Source organism: Bombina bombina, chromosome 2 (genome assembly GCF_027579735.1).
Source record: "Bombina bombina isolate aBomBom1 chromosome 2, aBomBom1.pri, whole genome shotgun sequence".
Lineage (NCBI taxonomy): Eukaryota > Metazoa > Chordata > Amphibia > Anura > Bombinatoridae > Bombina > Bombina bombina.
In genome coordinates, this window is record NC_069500.1 from 741,535,588 (window position 1) to 741,541,587 (window position 6,000).

The window sequence follows — 6,000 nt, forward strand, 5'->3', positions numbered from 1 at the left end:
CGGTGTAGGGGGGCAGATTAGGGGTTAATAAATATAATGTAGGTGGCGGCGGTGTAGGGGGGCAGATTAGGGGTTAATAAGTATAATGTAGGTGGCGGCGGTGTGGGGGGGCAGATTAGGGATGTTTAGACTCGGGGTACATGTTAGGGTGTTAGGTGTAAACGTTCCCATAGGAATCAATGGGATATCGGGCAGCAGCGAACAGAAGCTTTCGCTGCTTTCAGACTCCCATTGATTCCTATGGCATCCACCGCCTCCAGGGCGGCAGATTGAAAACCAGGTACGCTGGGCCAGAATAGTGGCGAGCGTACCTGGCAGTTATTTGATATCTAACAAAAGTAGTCAGATTGTGACGAACTTGCATTCGGTACATCTGTAATGACGTAAGCATCGATCTGTGTCGGACTGAGTCCGGTGGATCGTATGTTACGTCACAAAATTCTACTTTTGCCGGTCTGTAGGGTTTGATAACTAAGGCGAATCAGGCTCGCCACAAATACGCTGAGGAATTCCAGCGTATTTGCAGTTGACGGCTTGATAAATAGATGCCTATGTGATGTAAGCTATATGTGAACCCCTAATAAATAAAATAAATTAAAAAAATTATGGATTACTACATAAACCCAACAGACCACAAAACTATGCAATATCACCTATTTCACTTGACAGGTAACTAAACCTAACCTGCATAAAACTTCTCACAACTAGACATTTCCAGTCAAGGAACATAAAAAGTGCAATCTCTATATTAAACCAGTGAACATGTTCATATCTAAATAGTTGTGCATGAAGAAATGTGTAAAAACTTGATTGACTCACAGCAACATAACCTTTTAAGGTTGTAGGCAGTATTTCACAGTTCACAAACAAACGGCTACATTACGAATTTTGCGCTATGAGCGGTGCGGTGATAACTTGCAAGTTATTCTCACCGCGCACTTACCTACAGCGCTGGTATTACAGGTTTACAAAAACCCGGCATTAGCAGGCAAGAAGTGAGCTTAGAGCAAAATTGAGCTCCATACCGCACTCCAATACCAGTGCTGCTGAAAGCTGCGGTGAGCTGGTTTTACATGCTCGTGCACGATTTCCCCATAGACATCAATGGGGAGAGCCGGCTAAAAAAAGTCTAACACCTGCAAAAAAGCAGCATAAAGCTCCGTAACGCAGCCCCATTGATTCCTATGGGGAAACAAATTTTATGTTTACACCTAACACCCTAACATGAACCCCGAGTCTAAATACCCCTAATCTTACACTTATTAACCCCTAATCTGCTGCCCCAACATCGCAGACGCCTACATTATACTTATTAACCCCTAATCTGCTGCCCCGACATCGCCGACACCTACATTATACTTATTAACCCCTAATCTGCTGCCCCCGACATCGCAGACAGCTACATTATACTTATTAACCCCTAATCTGCTGCCCCCAACATCGCCGACACCTACATAATGTTATTAACCCCTAATCTCCCGCCCCAATGTCACTGCAACCTACCTACACTTATGAACCCCTAATCTGCCGCCCCCAACGTCGCCGCCACTATACTAAATGTATTAACCCCTAGGTCTAACCCTAACCCTAGCACCCACTAACTTTAATGTTATTAAAATAAATCTAAATAAAACCTACTATTAATAACTAAATAATTCCTATTTAAAACTAAATACAAATTTACCTGTAAAATAAACCCTAAGCTAGCTACAATATAACTAATAGTTACATTGTATCTATCTTAGGTTTTATTTTTTATTTCACAGGCAAGTTTGTATTTATTTTAACTAGGTACAATAGTTATTAAATAGTTATTAACTATTTACTAACTACCTAGCTAAAATAAATACAAATTTACCTGTAAAATAAAACCTAACCTGAGTTACACTAACACCTAACATTACACTACAATTAAATAAATTACATAAATTAAATAAAATTAACTAAATTACAAAAAAACAACACTAAATTACACAAAATAAAAAAAGAAATTATCAGATATTTAAACTAATTACACCTAATCTAATAGCCCAATCAAAATAAAAAAGCCCCCAATCAGCCAATAGAATGCAAGCTCAATCCTATTGGCTGATTGGATCAGCCAATAGGATTGAAGCTCAATCCTATTGGCTGATTGCATCAACCAATAGGATTTTTTCACTGGCTGACAGAATTCTATCAGCCAATCGGAATTCAAGGGACGCCATCTTGGATGACGTCATTTAAAGGAGAATTCATTGTTCAAGAAAACGTTGATTGAAAAGGATGCTCCGTGCCGGATGTCTTGAAGATGAACACGCTCCGCGCCGGATGGATGAAGATAGAAGATGCCGTCTGGATCAAGACTTCTGCCTGGTTAGATGAAGACTTCTGCCCGGTTGGATGAAGACTTCTGCCCGGTTGGATGAAGACTTTTGCCACTTCTTTGAGGACTTCTGCCGGCTTCATTGAGGATGGATGTCGGGTCTTCAAAAACTGTAAGTGGATCTTCAGGGGGTTGGTGTTAGGCTTTTTAAGGGTTTATTGGGTGGGTTTTATTTTTAGATTAAGGTTTGGGCGGAAAAAGAGCTAAATGCCCTTTTAAGGGCAATGCCCATCCAAATGCCCTTTTCAGGGCAATGAGAAGCTTAGGTTTTTTAGATAGGATTTTATTTGGGGGGTTGGTTGTGTGGGTGGTGGGTTTTACTGTTGGAGGGTTGTTTGTATTTTTTTTTACAGGTAAAAGAGCTGATTTCTTTGGGGCAATGCCCCGCAAAAGGCCCTTTTAAGGGCTATTGGTAATTTAGTTTAGGCTAGGGGGTTATTTATTTTGGGGGGCTTTTTTATTTTGATAGGGCTATAAGATTAGGTGTAATTAGTTTAAATATCTGATAATTTCTTTTTTTATTTTGTGTAATTTTGTGGGGTTTTTTGTAATTTAGTTAATTGTATTTAATTTATGTAATTTATTTAATTGTAGTGTAAGGTTAGGTGTTAGTGTAAGACAGGTTAGGTTTTATTTTACAGTTACATTTGTATTTATTTTAGCTAGGTAGTTAGTAAATAGTTAATAACTATTCAGTAACTATTCTACCTAGTTAAAATAAAAACAAACTTAGCTGTGAAATAAAAATAAAACCTAAGATAGATACAATGTAACTATTAGTTATATTGTAGCTACCTTAGGGTTTATTTTACAGGTAAGTATTTAGTTTTAAATAGGAATTATTTAGTTATTAATAGTAGGTTTTATTTAGATTTATTTTAATTACATTAAAGTTAGTGGGTGTTAGGGTTAGACTTAGGGTTAGGTTTAGGGGTTAATAAATTTAGTAAAGTGGCGGCGACGTTGGGGGTGGCAGATTAGGGGTTAATAAATGTAGGTAGGTGGCAGCGATGTTAGGGGCGGCAGATTAGGGGTTAATAATATTTAACTAGTGTTTGCGATGCAGGAGCACGGCGGTTTAGGGGTTAATATGTTTATTATAGTGGTGGTGATGTCCGGAGCAGCAGATTAGGGGTTAATAATTTTATTTTAGTGTTTGCGATGCGGGAGGGCCTCGGTTTAGGGGTTAATAGGTAGTTTATGGGTGTTAGTGTACTTTTTAGCACTTTAGTTATGAGTTTTATGTTACAGCTATGTAGCATAAAACTCATAACTACTGACTTTCACTTTACGTTATGGATCTTGAAGTTATAGACTGTACCGCTCACTTTTTGGCCTCCCTGGCAGACTCGTAATACCGGCACAAAGGAAGTACCATTGAAAAAGGACTTTTTGAAAGCTGCGGTAGTTACGTTGCGTTACGGCCAAAAAAGTGTGCGGTGCCCCTAAACCTGCAAGACTCGTAATACCAGCGGTAGTGAAAAAGAGCCTTAACGCTGCTTTTTCACTCTTACCGCAAAACTCGTAATCTAGCCGCATGTAATTTAATAATAATAGCAATAATAATAATGTGTGTATGGAAAAGTATAATTTTATCCACCATTGCATGGATTACTAGCAATATGAACAAATACAACAATGTTATTCAGAGTATACAAATTAATAAAAGTACAGTCCACTGCCAAAAGTAATAGTAGCTAAATTAACCATCAGTCATAAGGACTGGTTCACCCCTTGATAATTATAAATTGTGACTGTACAGATTAAAACTAGTGATGTCCCGAACTGTTCGCCCGCGAACAGTTCACAGCGAACATAGGTTGTTCGCAATCGCGTTTGTGGGCGAACACATGGCGATGTTCGATCCGCCCCTATGTGTCATCATTGTGGAAACTTTGACCCTTTATGTCACAGCCGCCTGACACATTAGAGCCAATCAACATCAGACACTCCCTCACAGACACTCCCAGCTACTCGGAATCCGCCATTTTAGACTCATAACGACCTTGCTTTTTTAATGAGAGGACGTGTTATGTTTTTGCTCCTGACATTAATAGGAAAAACATAGCTAGGCTAGTGTATTTACAGTCCAGAAGGACTCCACTCATCTCTGTTGCAAGCACAGCATCCCAAAAAGCCCTTTTTAGGGCTATATTTCGTGCCATTTTTTTTTTTTTTTTATTAGCATTTGCCTGGCTTTCAGCTGTGTGTTTAAGGCTCACAGCATATGCTGTGACTACTGCCACCACTGATATCTCCCTAACAACATTAGTTTAAATTTAACTAACCCAAAAATATAATTATTTTTCTAGTGTAATTTTTTTTCATTTTCTATCAGGCCAGTGTCACACAGCATATACTCTGGTTCATTGCTCTGTGCCAGCCAGCAGCCAGCAGTGTTAATATCCGTTTATAACATTATTTTTAATTTTTAAAAAAAAACACAAAAAAATATTTTTCTAGTGTAATCTAATTACATTTACTATCATGCCTGTGTCTGTCAGGCTCACTCAGCATTAATATACCTCTTTTTTTCAGTCTTTTGGTTAATTGGTCTGTGCCAGGCAGCCACCCAGCACTCATATCTATTTTTCTTTCACCTTAACTTTAATATATAAAAAAAAAAAGTTTAAATTTGTTTGCTAGTGTAATCAAATCTAATTTTCTATCCGGCCTGTGTGTTTTGCTGACATAGAGAGCCTACTGTGTTTACTTGCTGCCCTCCCTAGTCTATGAGCCACAACTCATATGTGTTTAACCTTTTTTTAATTTCCCCCCCAAAAAAAATAATTTTAATCATTTTTCTAGTGTAATCTAATAGTATTTTCTATCAGGCGTGTGTGTATCCGACATACATAGCCTACTGTTTTTAATAGCTGCCCTTCCAAGGCTATCAGCCACGACTCATATGTATGTGCTTAACCTTTTTCTTAAAATTTCCAAAAAAAAGTCTTTAAATCATTATGCTAGTGTAATCTAATTGTATTTTCTATCAGGCCTGTGTCTAACTGTCTATCTGACTTACACAGCATACTGTTGTTATAATTGCTGCCCTACGTAGCAGCCAGCCAGTGCGACCACTCATAGAGTCATATGTGCATTGCACTTCTTAACATAATTTTAATATTAAAATCTAAAATTTTAAAATATTTTGCTAGTGTAATGTAACTTAATTTTCTATCAGTCCTGTGTTTTTGTCACTTACACAGCATACTGTGTTAAATTACTGCCCCTACCATCCACGACTCATATCTGTCAGCCTGTCTGCCAGGCCCAAGTAGCCAATTAGTGGCACCAATCACAATTCTTGTAACAGTAATAAAAAAAAAACAAAAAACATAATTTTTTGGACTGCAAATATTCAGTCTCCTAGGGCCATTGAATTTCATTTACCTCCTGCCTGCCACTGCCAGCCTTTTGTGCCAGGCCGTCTAGCCAACTATTTACACCAATCATAATTGTTGTCACAGTCAGACAGTATAGTTATTAATTTAAATAAAAAAAATTTTTAGTGTTGATCTTAACCCTCAGTTTGCTCGTGCCTTTGAATTGCACTTTTCTACAGCCTTCCAAGCCTGTGTGCCAGGCCTACTTCAAAAATATTTACACCAATCATATTTGTTGTGACAGTATTC